Source organism: Entelurus aequoreus, linkage group LG01 (assembly GCF_033978785.1).
Source record: "Entelurus aequoreus isolate RoL-2023_Sb linkage group LG01, RoL_Eaeq_v1.1, whole genome shotgun sequence".
Taxonomy (NCBI): domain Eukaryota; kingdom Metazoa; phylum Chordata; class Actinopteri; order Syngnathiformes; family Syngnathidae; genus Entelurus; species Entelurus aequoreus.
In genome coordinates this window covers 55,914,804-55,933,333 of record NC_084731.1, presented here as the reverse complement: position 1 = coordinate 55,933,333, position 18,530 = coordinate 55,914,804, and positions in this window count along the sequence as shown.

Sequence of the window (18,530 nt, the reverse complement as noted above, 5' to 3'; positions counted from 1 at the left end):
TCAACACTCCGGTAACACTCAGCAATTAATTCCCACAAATAGTCCCACACATAGACATTTTGGATTAGTACACACACTTCATTTATTATTTCTATATATTGTGCAATATATATAAATAAATATAGAACTAAACGCCATCCCTCCTGTCTGTGCCGTCTCCTTTCTCCTGTACACGTAACACAGACATATGTATATACACATACATACACTATATTGCCAAAAGTATTTGACAAGGTCCATAAAGACATGGATGATAGAGTCTGGTGTGGATGAACTTGACTGGCCTGCACAGAGTCCTGACCTGAACCCGATAGAACACCTTTGGGATGAATTATAACAGAGACTGAGAGCCAGGCCTTCTCGACCAACATCAGTGTGTGACCTCACCGATGCGCTTTTGGAAGAATGGTCTGAAATTCCTATAAACACACTCTGCAACCTTGTGGACAGCCTTCCCAGAAGAGTTGAAGCTGTAATAGCTGCAAAAGGTGGACCGACATCATATTGAACCCTATGGGTTAGGAATGGGATGACACTTCAAGTTCATATGTGAGTCAAGGCAGGTGGCAATATAGTGTATATACATATATACACACATATATTTTATTATTATTATATTATCATATATTGTCTTATTTCCATGAATGCAGAACTCAGCTTTTCCAAAAACTAAATACAAAAAAACCCACTGCTACTTCCTTCCCCCTCCGTCAACATTCTTTCTCAAGACCCCTTAAGAGCAAAGCAAGGTGCAGCACTGACAGTGGGCTCTAGTGATTAAGTCCTTTCATTGGTTAATTAGCGCCTACGGCAAGGCAAACAAGCACTGACTCACCAAGCATCAAAGACACAGCAAGCTGTCAGGACTGGCTGCACCTGTGGGACACACACACATAGTGGTACCTGTGGGACAGTCTCTCTGTCTTACTCACTCACACACACACACACACACACACACACACACACACACACACACACACACACACACACACACACACACCCTCATCACTATTGTCACCTGTGGGACATTCCCCTGTGATTGCTCCTGAGGTGTCACACACAGGGTGACACACTTACAGACACACACAAGGCAACAAGGTTGTGTTGGGAGTGGTGCACACATGCACACACACATTCTAACACACATGCTGCTACTGTAGGGACGGGGACAACAAAAGCACAAGAAGGACTTTCCAGTAGGAATTAAGTATGCAATCTACCTAAAGTAGGGAACAACTACATGACTTCCACCAAGGTCAAACATGGTGTCATGTAGGAGGCACTTAATCCTTTTCCGCCAAAGTCCTAAATCCAGATGGTGATCTGAATCATCCCCAAAATGTACCATATTTTTTCTGTATATTAGCCGCACCGGACTATAAGCCGCACTTTTACACATTGTGAAATGAGTTATTTACACAGAAATATTGTGTAAATGTCTAGTTAAATACCTTAATTGTTTCCAAACTGTGTCTGCAACACGACAGTAAAACGGCTGCTCAAACAAAACAGAAGTCATTGTCGTGGACCCACTAGCTGCAGAAGCTAGCTCTCCAATCAGTTAGACTCAATAACTGCAAGGTGACGTTTTGGTGAATTTACTAAGGAATTTGTTAAACTGAAACAACACAAAACCAATGCCATTGTAAGTTAATGATACCGACACAGACACTCGTAAAAGTGTTAGCATATTTTGGTGAATTGACTGAGGAATTTGTGAAACTGAAACAAGACAAAAAGGAAGCCATTGCAAGTTAATAATACTAACACGGACACTCGTAAAAGTGTTAGCATATTCGCAAATGTTAACGACGCTAGCTTGATTACATTACGATAGCACATACAAATATGCGTGAAAACCCTCCTACAGACATCACGCATGGGACGGTTCAGTAAGTAAGAATTACTTTAGTTATAATGTAAAACTTACAAACGTTGCTTGGCGTGATGAATGAAGAATCCTTTTGAGCAGAAACACTATGGACAGTTGTACTTCCGGTTCAAGGCACTAAACAGGGACAAGTACATTTTCAACCTGCAACACATGCAGTGAGCAAACTGGTTCGAAAGGTGGCGCCATAGCACAAACAATAACACACAATCTCAGTATTTCTGCTTGTGTTTTTCTTCGGTTACCGAAGAAAAATCCAAAAATTAGCCCCATCGTTTCATAAGCCGAAGAGTACAAAACGTAGGAAAAAAGTAACTGCTAAAATTTCCGGAGATTACAGTAATCACTTTCACCTCACTCTCTCGGCTTCCGTCTGCTCCAACGTCTCACTCTTCCTTTGTGCTCGCTTCTAGAAGCAGCAGTTTATCCTCTGTATATTCAGCTTCAAAAATAGTTGTTTGTTACCTAATCTGCCATCATTAGAAGACATACGCCATTGTTTCCAGAAGTAGGTACACACAGTTGTTGCCAGAGGTCGTAAGTGTGTTGCTATGCAAAAGGAAATAAACGCGCCGAGGAATTAGTTCCGGCAATGATTAAAACGATCAAAACACGGTAATATTGTTATGAAGGTGTCTGTTACTATATTTTATATATATATATATATATATATATATATATATATATATATATATATATATATATATATATATATATATATATATATATATATATATATATATCTGCAGTGTGTACATATTATATACTGTTATGAAGGTGTCTGTTACTACATTATATTTATATATATATATATATATATATATATATATATATATATATATATATATATATATATATATATATATATATATATATATATATATATATATATATATATATATATATATATACTTGCAGTGTGTACATATTACATACCGTTATGAAGGTGTCTGTTACTACATTATATATATATATATATATATATATATATATATATATATATATATATATATATATATATATATATATATATATATATATATATATATATATATAATTGCAGTGTGTATATTGTACATATTACATATTGTTATGAAGAGGTCTGTTACTACATTATTTTTTTAGAGGCTTTGACTATGGTGGCTACCGTTAGCTGCATCTTCTGAGTGTTTATTACCTTTAAAATCCTATTATAAAACCCTCCAAAAAAGTGTGTTCTTGTCTCTCATGATCATTGTGAATGAAAGGCAACACCCCCCCCCCCCCCAAAAAAAAAGTGAAGTTCCCTTTGAACCATGTTGGCACAAGATGCTGGTGGGTTGCATCAATGTCAGCCATGACAAAGTAATGGCCGAAAAGTTGATGGATGCCACAAAGCGAGGCGCGCCATAGTGTACTCAGTACTGTTCACCGGCCCCACAGCACTAAAGAACAGTAATGGTTCTAATTCCAATAAAGAGAAAATCCAAGGTCACACTGTGAACTTCCTCCCCATCAGAAGACCACAAAGACCGGCTGGGAGAGTGCATAATATCCTCACAGCTATTTTTACCCTCAAATTAAAATCTATGACATGTTGAAATGACTGCAGTGAGCAAGAGGGGTATTCAAAGCAGACACTAATGGCGCTTATTAATGGCATGAATGAAGTCTTGACAGGTCGTGTGTCATTCTGCAGGCAATGCTCCACCGGCATAATGGCTAATGTAAGTGGGGATAATTATATATATTATACCCTGTCTTGTGGTATTTTGGCAGGAGTATGAGGAGCAGGCAGTTAAGGAAGAAGAGTGAAAGTACTTGCTCTTTTGGAGATATGTGAGTGTTTGCACGTGGCTTCATCTTCAGGTAATGGCTAATAAACGTGGGACAACAGCACCAAACCGTGGCTGAACCAGATGCTTGCATTAGGAGAAGTGCATATCCAATATATGGAGAAGAAAAGATAAATGGTTTACTTTCAGAGAATAAATGTTGCCCTCATTGGGAAATAAATGAAGTAAGAACGTGGGGATGACGCATCATGCTTTGACTATACAGTATGTCCATAAATCAGCATGTTATAATAAGGAGACCAGACAGTAGTGATGTGCGATACCACTGATTTTCTGATACCAGGTAAAATTCACGCTGGTATCAGCAATATCGATGCGATACCAATATTGTGTGTCTGCCGGAATTGAAAAAGTTGTGTATTTCAAATAATAAAAAATCATAAAATATACTTAAAATACAAAGTTTGGTTAGTTAATTTAAAAAAAAATTAAATTATACAAATGTATGACTTAATTAATTTGACAAATTACAACAACAATAAACACTTAAATATATAACTGAATATTAATAGTTTCGTACAGGCAGAATTTTTGACTACTGTATTAGCAATTACACAATCGTATTACTTTTATTCTATTTTTACACGATAAAAAAACAGCAGTAAAAATGTAAGGAAAATGTTATGTTTTTTCCCTGCCTTCTCTTTTGTTGTGATTTGTTTCCTCAGCTCATTAGTCTCCAGCGAGGGGCGGACACTAAGGCACACCTGCAACCTATGTTCTACCCTGGAGTATTTAAGCTGGTCTTGTCGGTTAATTTATCCTGCACCTTCCACGTGCATGCGTCTGCTTCGTCTCGTCAGTCCTGGTACGTTGCTTTTTCTTTATCCTGTATGTCCTAATGTTGTTTTGTTTGTTTCCTAGCCTCCTTGAGGCCGCAAGGACTTTTACCCTGTGCGTAGTACGCCCTGGCTGTTCCCCTGACGACCACTGAGAAACCTGTTCCATTTAGTACTTCATGGTGTGCACTTCTGCCCCATCGCTTTTTGTTAACACTTTGTGGACTCCTTTTTGTTATTCAAACTTGCCTCCCGTCTCTGCATCCCGGGGTCCCCCCTTGACCAGCTCCTAACAGAAAAAAGCAAAAAAGTCAGTTTGTAAAGAGAAAAGGCTGAAATTTTGAACTAATAATTCATATTAATACATTTAGTCGCCTATGATACAAAGCTGACACAACATATATTTTAAATAACTGAATAAATGTCGATCCGATACCGATATTTTGCTTTTGCTGGAATTTAAAAAATTTTGTATTTCAAATAACATATCATAAAATATACTTAAAATACAAAGTTTAGTTAGTTAATTTAAAAAAAAGAAAAAATACTAATTTATGAATTAATGAATTTGAGAAATTACAACAGCAACAACAATAAATTAAATATATAACTGAACATTAATATTTTTGTACAGGCAGAATTTTTGAGTGCTGTATTAGATTATGCAGTTACACAATCGTATTACTTGTATTCTATTTTTACACTTAAAAAACAGCAGTAAAAATGTTGTGAAAAAACAAAAAATTTACTGTGTAAAGAGAAAAAGCTGAAATGTTTGAACTAATAATTAATATTATTAGACCTGGTCGCCTATGATACAAAGCTGACACAATACATATTTTAAATAAAATAATACTTTGACTTTTCAGTGTGCGGCCCTTGGTGAAAAAAGTTTGGACACTAAAGTATCAAAGTATCAATATTCTGATCCGATACCAAGTAAAATTCAAGCTCGTATCGGCAATATCGATCTGATACCGATATTTTGTGTCTGCTGGAATTAAACAATGTGTGTATTTCAAATAATAACATATCATAAAATATCGTTAAAATACAAAGTTTAGTTAGTTAATGAAAAAAAAGTAATATTCATGTATACTATATATACATTTGAGAAAATACAACAACAATAAACACTGTTGAATGTACAACTAAATATTATTATTATACCATATTATTATACCAAGTAAAATTCAGGCTGGTATCAGCAATATCGATCCGATACCGATATTTGGTGTCTGCCGGAATTTAAAAAGTTGTGTGTTTCAAATAATAACATAAAATATACTCAAAATAAAAAGTTTAGTTAATTTAAAAAAACATTTAATAATACTAATTTATGAATCAATTAATTTGAGAAATTACAACAACAACAATAAACACTGTTAAATATATAACTGAATACTATTATTTTCGTACAGGCAGAATTTTTGACTATTGTATTAGATTATGCAGTTACACAATTGTATTACTTTTATTCTATTTTTACATGGGAAAAAACAGCAGTAAAAATGTAGGGAAAAAAGCACAAACGTCTGTGTGAAAAGAGAAAAAACTGAAATGTTTGAACTAATAATTAATATTAATACATTTAGTCGCCTATGATACAAAGCTGACAATATCTGTTTTAAGTATTATTTTCAATAAAAAAAATTGAAAATAATACTTGACTATACAGTATGTCCATAAATCAGCATGTTATAATAAGGAGACCAGACAGTAGTGATGTGCGATACCACTGATTTTCTGATACCAGGTGGAAAAACTTTGGACACTAAGGTATCAAAAGTATCAATATTGTGATCCGATACCAAGTAAAATTCAGGCTTGTATCGGCAATATCGGTCCGATACCGATATTTTGTGTCTGCTGGAATTTAAAAAGTTGTGTATTTCAAATAATAACATTTCATAAAATGTACTTAAAATACAAAGTTTAGTTAGTTAATTTAAGAAAATAATAATACTAATTTATGAAATAATTAATTTGAGAATATACAACAACAACAATAAACACTGTTAAATATATAACTGAATATTAATATTTTCATACAGGCAGAATTTCTGACTACTGTATTAGGTTATGCAGTTACACAATCGTGTTACTTTTGTTCTATTTTTACACGGTGAAAAAATGTAGGGAAAAAAAGCAAAAAAGTCAGTGTGTAAAGAGAAAAAGCTGAAATGTTTGAACTAATAATTAATATTAATACTATTAATAAAAAGTTGTGTATTTCAAATAAAAACATGTCATAAAATACAAAGTTTAGTTAGTTAATTAAAAAAATGTAAATATATATTAATTAATTAATTTGAGAAATTACAACAACAATAAACACTGTTAAATATGTAACTGAACATTAATTTTTTCATACAGGCAGAATTTTTGAGTACTATATGAGACAATGCAGTTACAGAATCGTATTACTTTTATTCTATTTTTACGCGGAAAAAAACAGCAGTAAAAATGTACGGAAAAGATATTACCTTAAGATATTACTTCTGATATTACCGTCTCTGAATTTAAGAACTACGCTTAAATGTAATGCATCAATAGCCTATGACGAGACATTAGTCAAATTACGCCTACTTTTTATTGATTTTGTACTTTTTCCCAGAACCAAACAATAACTTGAAATTTCTTTATAGTCAATTCAGTGCCCAAAACATTCAATTCACCAAGTACAGCAGTACCTCAACTTACAAGCTTAAAAGGCTCTGTGACGGAGCTCTTAACTCCAAACACTTAAATCTCAAATCAACGTTTCCCATTATAATGATTTGAAAGCAATTTAATTGTGTTTTCCCCTCCCAAACAGCACAATTAGTAAGTAAGATTTGTTTTAGTTATATTGTAAAACTTGCAAACGTTGGTTGGAGTGATTATTAGAATAATTATGTGTAAGTTATCACACAACTCTTATGCTTAAAGGCCGTTGCTATAGTTATTATCAATTGTGCTGAAGTTGTACTTTTCTATCTGTGCAAAGAGACATCGTCTCGTATCAGTGTTTGTGTCCAGAACCGGTCTGCTGACTGCCAAGGGTGAACATCGAGTGCCATGACGCAGACAGAGCAGAGACAGGGCGATATCACGAGTGAAAGCACATTTGCATTTCATGAATAGTCATTTATTGTGTTTAACCGGGGCTGCTGAGATTACCCCCCACCCCCTTCCTTCAGAGGCAGCCTCGGTGATGTAACCAGGGACCTCCCAAATAAATAGAGGAGCATGTGGGACTGTTACCTTAGAGCGTAGGTTGGTTCTGTAACTAAGGGTACAGACCAAAACGTCTCTCCTCATTGAGCTAAATTTAACTCTGTCTCTGCATGATTCCTTGCTTCTTGTCTGTTTAATAGATCTTGTCTGTGTAATAGATGTCATCAGTGTTTGAACCTGACAGTGATTAATGAAGAATCCTTTTGAGCAGAAACGCTAAGGACGGTTATACTTCCAGTTTGAGGCACTAAACAGCTACAAGTAAATTTTTGACCTGCAACACCTGCAGTGAGCAAACTCGTCCTAAACCTGGCGCCATTGAACAACCTGAGGGTTCCTGGTTCATTCCCTGGCTTCCACCATCCGAGTTACGTTGTCGTGTCCTTGAGCAAGACACTTCACCCTTGCTCCTGATTAGGGCCTTGCATGGCAGCTCCCGCCATCAGTGTGTGAATGTGTGTGTGAATGGGTGAATGTGGAAATAGTGCCAGAGCGCTACACAAATAAAACCCATTTACCATTTAACACAAAATATTATGGCCGTTAGCGAAGAAAAATCCAAAAACTAACCACATCGTTTCATAAGCCGCAGGGTTCAGAGCGTGGGAAAAAAGTAACGGCTCATATTCCGGAGTTGACGGTAATCACTTGTTTCTTATCCTATTAATCCCAGCCGAGTCATACCAAAGACTATACAAATGGGACCCATAACCTCCCTGCTTGGCACTCAGCAACAAGGGTTGGAGTTGGGGGTTAAATCACCAAAATGATTCCCGGGCGCGGCGCCGCTGCTGCCCACTGCTCCCCACTGCTCCCCAAGGGGATGGGTCAAATGCAGAGGGCAAATTTCACCACATCTAGTGTGTGTGTGACAATCATTGGTACTTTAATCTTTAGACTTTATTTCAGACATTTTTTGAAAGGTAAATAAAAATGCGCCCAAAGTCATCCAGTGTCTTTGTCTCTATGGGCGGAGGCGGGAACGCACAATTTTCCGATGTAACATGCCTTTTAAAAAGAAAAAACCCTCATTTTAGAAAATAAATATTGTATGAAAACAATGCAATATAATGCACTACTAAGAATTACAGTAGTTTTATGAAGTAATGTACTAACATTGTACATCATCAGGTCACCTCAGATCCATGGAGCAGCAAATATGAGGGCTTTTTTACCAAGACTTTTGTTGGCTCTAGGAACCAACACACTAAGAATGTTCTCTGACCGCAAACTGTAGCGACTGGAATCTCTACACATAAAAGGACACAAATAAGGGAGAATTAGACCAGGAAGTGATTTATATATCAAAAACAATCCATGGAGAACATTTACTTACTGACAGGAATGGACAGTTTGGTTTTACATATAAAGTGCAATGGTGGCATACTTGCCAACCTTGGGACCTCCAAATTCGGGAGATGGGGGGTTGGGGGTGAGGGGCGTGGTCGGGGGTGGGGGCAGGGCGTGGTTAAGAGGGGAGGAGTATATTTACAGCTAGAATTCACCAAAAGTCAAGTATTTCACATAAATATATACAGTATATATATATATATATATATATATATATATATATATATATATATATATATATATATATATATATATATATATATATATATATATATATATATATATATATATATATATATATACACATACATACATATATATATATATATATATATATATATATATATATATATATATATATATATATATATATATATATATATATATATAAGTGAATTCTACCTATATATATATATATTTATTTTATTATATATATATATAAATAAAATAAATACTTGAATTTCAGTGTTCATTTATTTACACATATACACACACATAACACTCATCTACTCATTGTTGTACTTGAAAGTGCAATGCTTTGCAGCCAGAAGCACAGCTTGCTGCTTACTAAAAAAAAAAAAAGAAACACTTACCTTTCACTATTTGAGTAGCCTTTGTTCTGCCATTTTCGTACTGGCGAACGATCTCTGGATCCGGGAACATATCATTCACGGAATTGTTGAAGACATCCGCGAATGAGAACGGGATGTTGCTTCCAGCTATCAGCATAGCCATCTATGTCCCTGCATATGTTACACCCTCGGGTCTCTATTTAGCGAGGTGGCCCATAATACTGGGCTGTGACCGGTGCTGCGCTGCCGCCACCTTGTGCTTCGCTGACCGAGTGACCGTTCATGAGTGAGTATATCCGTTCAGCCACCGTGTTCAATGGAGAAGTCTGTTCTACAAAATTTACAGGCAGCATACCCCATTCCCCTTCGAACTGTCCTGGATAAACTGAAATTCTTGTTTCCATTCGTTTTGGAACTTACAAACGTATTTCTTCATCTTACTCGTCGTCGGCGTCGCCATGGCTGTATCTTCCTCGTTCTTCTGCTTCATCTCCTTGTTGTGTGCGCAGTTGTGCACTCTCTAAAAGCCGTAGATGTTATAACGTGATTGGGCAGGCACGCTGTTTATATCGTGGGAAAGCGGATGTGAAAACAGGCTGTCCTCACTCAGGTCCGCATGGAGCTGGAGGGGGCGTGGCCTCCAACTAACGGGAGATTTTCGGGAGAATATTTGTCCCGGGAGGTTTTCGGGAGAGGCGCTGAAATTCGGGAGTCTCCCGGAAAAATCGGGAGGGTTGGCAAGTATGAATGGTGGACAAAGTTGCCACAATCAGTAATGAAACGTAAGGCACAGTGACATACACTATACAGTTTTTTTCAAATAAGTGTAGGTGCATTCTAGGGTTGTATGGTATACCGGTACTAGTATAGTATCGCAGTACTAATTAATCAAAAACGGTACTATACTGTGTTTGAAAAGTATCGGTTCGCCATATTTTTTTTTTTTACAAGCATGACGGCGCGTCGTCGTCACGTCATGACGTTGCTGGTTTTACGAGCAGAGGAGCATGTTCGGCAGCGCACAATCACAGAGTACTTACAAGCAGACACAGTGTGTTGACAGAAAATGGAGAACGGACACATTTTGGCTTAAAAACTAAAGATAAAGGTGAAGTTATAACACTGAAATGCCCTCAGGAACAGGTGCTTTAAAACATGGCTAGCGAGTTAGCGGCTAATGTCCATTCACAATCGGCAGTGTTTTAGCTAATTTTAAATCACAAATTCTCGCCTATATGGCGACAAATAAAGTACGTTTCTTACATGTAGCATCCTTGCAGAACGAGAAATAGCTAAACATGCTTCACTACACACCCTAGGAGGATATGATAGCTCACTGGCGTCACAATATAATGATACCAAGTACAAGAGCTTATCTAGTTGATACTACTATGATTAGAACAATATGTTTCCCTGACGTTGCTGGTTTTACGAGCAGAGGAGCATGTTCGGCAGCGCACAATCACAGAGTACTTACAAGCAGACACAGTGTGTTGACAGAAAATGGAGAACGGACGCATTTTGACTTAAAAACTAAAGATAAAGGTGAAGTCCCTGAGGACAGCAGGAACTTCACTCGGTGACAGAAAACACTGTGAGTAATGGCTTCCTGCGCGTCTTGCCCCGACAGGATCACCACCTTATCGTGGTGGGGCACTTTGCGCGTCTCCATGACCCCTAGAGCTATGTCGGCTGGAGTCTTGTACTCCTGGCAGGGTTACCCATGCCGAACAGGTCGAAGGTTAGAGTCCAGACTAAGAGTGATCCCAAAGACCTCAACGGTAGAACAGGCAGAAGATGGTAGCAGTGAGAAGCACCACAATGGCTGTAAAAGTGGATGAAGGCTAAGGGAGCACACCCTGACAGAAAAGCAAGCTGGTGGCAGCAAGCTTTGAGGCGGTTTCCCAAAAACCTGGATTCCGGCAGCTTCCTGCAGTTGTAAGAAGATGCCGGTCATCTAGGGTCTCCCTTGCCACTGGAACGATCTTCTTACAATCAAGGTAGTGGCGTTGGGAAAAGCGCACCCCTCATGCCACTCTAAAAACCATCATTGCGCAGGTATCTTCTTTACCTGAGTCTCCGACCTCAAAAGTCTGACGGCGATGGAGCGTCCAGTAACGGGGGCAGGTTTGAATGAGCTGGAAGCTCTTAGCTGGAACTCTGCACATCAGCGGCACAGGACAACGGTCGTTAGCAGCTGGGATTGAGTGGCAGCTGTTTCCGGCAGACTCCTGTGCGTCTGAGCAGCCCCTATTTAGGGACCGCACTGCTCACCCCAATTGGGGAAGGCCTAGAAAAGGTGGCCTAAAGATTGCCCACTCAACACAGTACCCGGGCAGGAAACCGCACCTGTCGGGACATTCCATTACGCGGTCGAAATACAAAGATTTTACCATTTAGAATTGCAGCATGGAACATAAGGACACTCCTGGATGCCAGTCCGGACAGACCACAGCGTAGAACAGCACTTGTTGCCAGCGAGCTAAAGCGCTACAATGTGGATGTGGCAGCACTCAGTGAGACCCGATTCCTCGAGGAAGGCTCACTCAATGAAGTAGGAGAGGGTAATACGTTCTTTTGGAAAGGATACCCCATGGGCGGACCACACCTTCACGAAGTTGGTTTTGCAATCAAGAACAGCCTTCTGCTCAAGCTCACAGAATCACCAGTGGGTGTCAGTGAAAGGCTCATGACTCTTCGCATCCCCCTTGCAAAATGCAGACATGTCACTTTGGTAAGTGCTTATGCACCAACTCTGCCTTCCAATGATGAAGAGAAGGACTGCTTCTACCAGGCACTCGATGACATCCTCAGTCACATCCCGAGGAGTGACAAAATCATGTTGCTTGGTGATTTCAATGCAAGAGTCGGAAAGAACACGCAAAACTGGAATGGTGTGATCGGCGCCCACGGCATTGGAAAAGTCAACCGCAATGGCATGAGACTCCTTAGTCTCTGTGCGGAACACGATCTTACCATCACAAACACCATCTTCCAACAAAAGAACAAATATAAGGCATCCTGGATGCATCCCAGGTCCAAACACCGGCACCTGATCGACTATGCAATCGTGAGGAGGGCTGACCTCAAGGACGTGCTCATTACAAGAGCTATGCGAGGGGCAGACTGCTGGACCGACCACCGCATGATTCTGACAAAGGTCAGAATGCACGTTCGGCCCCTAACACGTCACGGTGCACCAAAGAGGAAAACACTCAACTGTGCCAGACTCTCCAGCAGCGACACCCGTGAAAACTTCCGTCGCTCCCTAGCTGAGAAGCTGGCAGACATTGAGCCGCTGATCACCTCAGAGTCTGGGATGGATGAGAAGTGGACCTCTCTATCCACCATCCTCTTTGACACTGCAGCCCAAGCCATTGGTTTTAAAACCAAGAAACACCAGGACTGGTTTGACCAGAATGCTGGAGAGATCTCCACCCTCCTGTACAGAATGCACAAGGCACACAGAGCCACCCTGAACAACCCACAATCCCAATTCCATAAAAAGCAATGGCAAGCCCTTCGTTCTGAGGCCCAAACAACTCTCAGAAAACTGCAAGATGAGTGGTGGATCTCAAAGGCCAATGAAATCCAGTCTCACGCTGATAGAAACGATATGCACAGTTTCTATGATGCAGTGAAAACCATCTACGGCCCCAGAAACTGCTCCCTGGCACCTGTTAGATCTGCTGATGGAACATCTTTAATCAAGGATCAGGCTATGATAGTGGAGCGGTGGGCTGAGCATTTTAACACCGTGCTCAACCAGCCCACCCCAGTGGACCCAACTGTCCTTGCAGAGCTCCCTGAACATCCTAGCTTGCCAGATCTCGACCTCCCCCCAACCTTCAAAGAAATACTGCATGCAGTCAAAACCCTGAAAAACAATAAATCCCCTGGACCTGACAGCATCCCGGCTGAACTTCTCAAGGAAGGAGGCTACCTCTGTACACGGACACTGTATCTCTACATTTCAGAGGTGTGGAGACGAGAGTGTGTCCCGCAACAGTGGAAAGATGCCAACATTGTGACCATCTACAAGAACAAAGGAGACAAATCCATCTGCTCCAATAGTAGGGGTATCTCTCTGTTGGCCATTGCTGGAAAGGTCCTTACCAAGGTCATGCTCCGCAGACTCATCCCCGCAATATCAGAACGGGTCACCCCAGAGTCGCAGTGTGGTTTTCGGAAGGACAGGGGGACAGTTGACATGATCTTTGTGACACGTCAGCTCCAAGAGAAATGCCGGGAGCAGCACAAGGACTTGTTCATTGCCTTTGTCGACCTTTCAAAGGCATTTGACACAGTGAACAGGGACCTACTGTGGCAAGTCCTGAAGAGATTTGGGTGTCCACCCAAGTTTCTCACCATCCTTGCACAGTTCCATTCTGGGATGATGGCCCGAGTGGTAGTTGGAAGACACAGCTCAGAGCCCTTTGGTGTGAAAACTGGAGTGAAGCAGGGCTGTGTGCTGGCTCCAGTTCTCTTCAACATCTTCCTCGTCTGTGTCACAACACTGCTACGTAGGGAGATGGAGGAGCAGGCTGGAGTTACCATGGACTTCAGGCTTGATGGTAACCTGTTTAACATCAGGAGGCTACAGGCAACTACCAAGCTGACCTCCGAAACCATCATTGAACTGCAATACGCCGATGACTGTGCCCTGGTTGCCCATACACCACAGGCTCTGCAAAACATCCTCTCGGCAGCTGTAACTGCATATACCAGAATGGGACTGACGATCAACACCCAGAAGACAGAGGCACTCTGTCAGTCAAGTGCTGACCTCCCACAATACCCCACAATAACCCTCACAGCAGCAGGGCAACAGCTGCTCACGGTGCCCACCTTCAAATACCTGGGGAGCATAATGTCTGACACCTGCTCAATGGATGACGAGATCCAGAACCGCCTCAAGCAAGCATCAGCATCTTTTGGTCGTCTAAGGAGAAGGGTTTTTCAGAATAGCAACCTCAAACTCCACACCAATGTGCTGGTCTACAGAGCAGTATGCATCACTGCATTACTGTACGGATGTGAGGCATGGACTATCTACAGCCGCCATCTGAGAAGCCTGGAGACCTTCCATGTAAGATGTCTGCAGAAGATCTTTGGCATCACATGGAAGGACAGAGTGCCGCACACAGAAGTGCTGGAGAGGGCAGGCAGCTGCAGCGTGGAGTCCATCATGACCCAACATCAACTCAGGTGGTTGGGGCATGTCATCCGAATGCCCAGCCATAGACTCCCACGCAGAATCCTCTATGGTCAGTTACACCTTGGCCAACGCAGTGCTGGTGGGCAGAAGAAGCGGTTCAAAGACCAAATGAAGACCACACTGAAGAGATGCCACATCAACCCCTCTTCACTGGAGGAACTTGCTTCCTGCCGAGACCTCTGGCGCTCCCACTCCTCACAGGGAGTGGATTATATAGAGGAACAGCGCACACAACACCGTGCAGCAAAGCGTGCGAAGAGGCATGCTCGCCAAGCCACCCCTGCTCCCCCCAGCACCTCCTTCACATGCCCGGTCTGTAACCGCATCTGTGGATCCAGGATCGGACTGTTCAAACATCAGCAGACTCACAAATAAAAGAAGATGGTCATCATCGCATCGATGGACAACCATAAGCAAGCAAGCGCGTCTTGCACCATACTCACGGAGAGGTTGGCTCTAATAGAGGGCCGTGTCCGCCAGTTAAAGCAGAGTAATGTCGTAACTTTAGATGTTGCGGACACATCTGCTAGCGTTAGCTGTAGCGAGCTAACTAGCCCAGCTTGTAGCAGTCCTAAGCGGCCTACAAGTTACGGTGTACCGGTTGAGACGCATAATAGATTTAGCTCTTTAGCTAGTCCTACACCCCAGTCTACCGGGCACCACACCTTAGTCATAGGGGACTCCATCACCCGAAACATAAAGCTTAGCAAACCAGCCACAATAAAGTGTATCCCCGGGGCCAGAGCACCTGACATTGAAGCTAATCTTAGGGAGCTAACTCGCAACAGGCCTAGTAAACACGTACGACAGGCTAATCGCACCACTAATTATGCGAATATAGTTGTACACGTTGGCTCCAATGACACTAGAATGAGACAGTCAGAGATTACAAAGAGAAACATAGCCAGGACTTGTGATCTCGCCAGAAAGATGTCCAGGCATCGAGTAATTGTCTCTGGCCCCTTGCCTGCGAGAGGCAATGATGAGAGATATAGCAGATTAGTCTCGCTAAACAAGTGGCTGTCTATCTTCTGTAGGCAACAGGGACTAACGTTTATTGATAACTGGCCCTCTTTCTGGGGCAAACCAGGCTTGCTGATGAGAGACGGCCTTCACCCTAACCAGGAAGGCATCATCCTGACTAGAAACATAGACTACTATTTAAGTCTCACTTGACTGACTACACTAGAGCAAGCCCGGTCACAGGCAATTACAATGTCTGTTAGTCCGGGTGAGGAGTCAGTTAAGCTAGAACTAGCCAGCGCCAGGCTGGATAATCCATGTACGCATAGCAATTCTCTTAGAATAATACACAATTCACATAATGTTTTTTCTGTTGTGTCTGTGTCAGAGGTGGACATGCATTCTACTGAGGTGGCAAATTATGATATGTCCAGTCTATTACAGCACCAAGCAAACAATCGGAAAATTCCCGTCATATCAATTCCTAGATATGGTCGAAACTATTTAAAGTGCACTACGCATAATAAACGCAACATTGGTAATATTGCCACTACGGATAATCTTAACAAAAACTCGTCAAAACAGCCCAATACCTATAATATGGGCTTTTTAAACATAAGAGCATTGTCTCCCAAGGCGTTATTAGTTAATGAGGTCATTAGAGACAACAATCTTAACGTCATTGGTCTTAGCGAAACCTGGCTCAAACCAGACGAATTTTTTGCGCTCAATGAGGCATCTCCTCCTAACTATACGAATGCGCATGTTGCCCGTCCTCTTAAAAGGGGAGGGGGTGTCGCACTAATATACAATGAAAATTTCAAACCTTACCCCTAACCTAAATAATAAATATAAATCGTTTGAGGTGCTTACTATGAGGTCTGTCACACCGCTACCTCTCGACCTGGCTGTTATCTACCGCCCCCCTGGGCCCTATTCGGACTTTATCAGTGAATTCTCAGAGTTCGTTGCTGATCTAGTGACGCACGCCGACAATATAATCATAATGGGGGACTTTAATATCCATATGAATACCCCATCGGACCCTCAGTGCGTGGCGCTCCAAACCATAATTGATAGCTGTGGTCTTACACAAATAATACATGAACCCACGCATCGCAACGGTAATACAATAGATCTAGTGCTTGTCAGGGGTGTCACCACCTCCAAAGTTATGATACTTCCATATACTAAAGTAATGTCCGATCATTACCTTATAAAATTTGAAGTTTTGACTCATTGTCAACAAGCTAATAATAATAATAACTGCTATAGCGGCCGCAACATTAATGCTGCCACAACGATGACTCTTGCTGACCTACTGCTTTCGGTAATGGCACCATTCCCAAATTATGTCGGCTCTATTGATAACCTCACTAACAACTTTGACGATGCCTTGCGCGAAATTATTGATAGTATAGCACCGCTAAACAAAAAAGGGCCCCTAAAAGGCGCACCCCATGGTTTACAGAAGAAATTAGAGCTCATAAATTATCATGTAGAAAACTGGAACGCAAATGGCGCGCGACTAAACTTGGTTTTCCATCAAGCATGGAGTGATAGTTTAATAACTTATAAACGCATGCTTACCTTAGCTAAAGCTAAATACTACTCAAATCTCATCCGTCTCAACAAAAACGATCCTAAATTTCTGTTTAGTACAGTAGCATCGCTAACCCAACAAGGGACTCCTCCCAGTAGCTCCACCCACTCGGCAGATGATTTTATGAATTTCTTTAATAAGAAAATTGAACTCATAAGAAAGGATATTAAAGACAACGCATCCCAGCTACAACTGGGTTCTATTAACACAAATACGACTGTATATACGACGGACAATGCCCTCCAAAATAGTCTCTCTATTTTTGATGAAATAACATTAGAGGAATTATTACAGCGTGTAAGTGGGATAAAACAAACAACATGTTTACTTGACCCACTTCCTAGGAAACTTATCAAGTCTGCGGGCTATAGAGCGTTTTCTATTCGGGCTCCAGTACTCTGGAATGCCCTCCCGGTAACAGTTAGAGATGCTACCTCAGTATAAACATTTAAGTCCCATCTTAAAACTCATTTGTATAATCTAGCCTTTAAATAGACCCCCCTTTTTTAGACCAGTTGATCTGCCGTTTATTTTCTTCTCTCCTCTTCTCCCCTGTCCCTTGCGAGGGGGAGTTGCATAGGTCCGGTGGCCATGGATGAAGTGCTGGCTGTCCAGAGTCGGGACCCCGGGTGGACCACTAGCCTGTGCATCGGTTGGGGACATCTCTGCGCTGCTGACCCGTCTCCGCTCGGGATGGTTTCCTGCTGGCCCCGCTGTGGACTGGACTCTCGCTGATGTGTTGGATCCACTGTGGACTGGACTTTCACAATGTTATGTCAGACCCACTCGACATCCATTGCTTTCGGTCTCCCCTAGAGAGGGGGGGGAGGGGGGGGGGTTACCCACATATGCGGTCCTCTCCAAGGTTTCTCATAGTCATTCACCGACGTCCCACTGGGGTGAGTTTTTCCTTGCCCGTATGTGGGCTCTGTAACGAGGATGTCGTTGTGGCTTGTGCAGCCCTTTGAGACACTTGTGATTTAGGGCTATATAAATAAACATTGATTGATTGATCATCACAAAAACTTTTTTCCTTTTTTTAAAATTCATATTATGTTTATAAACTCAGGAAATATGTCCCTAGACACATGAGGACTTTG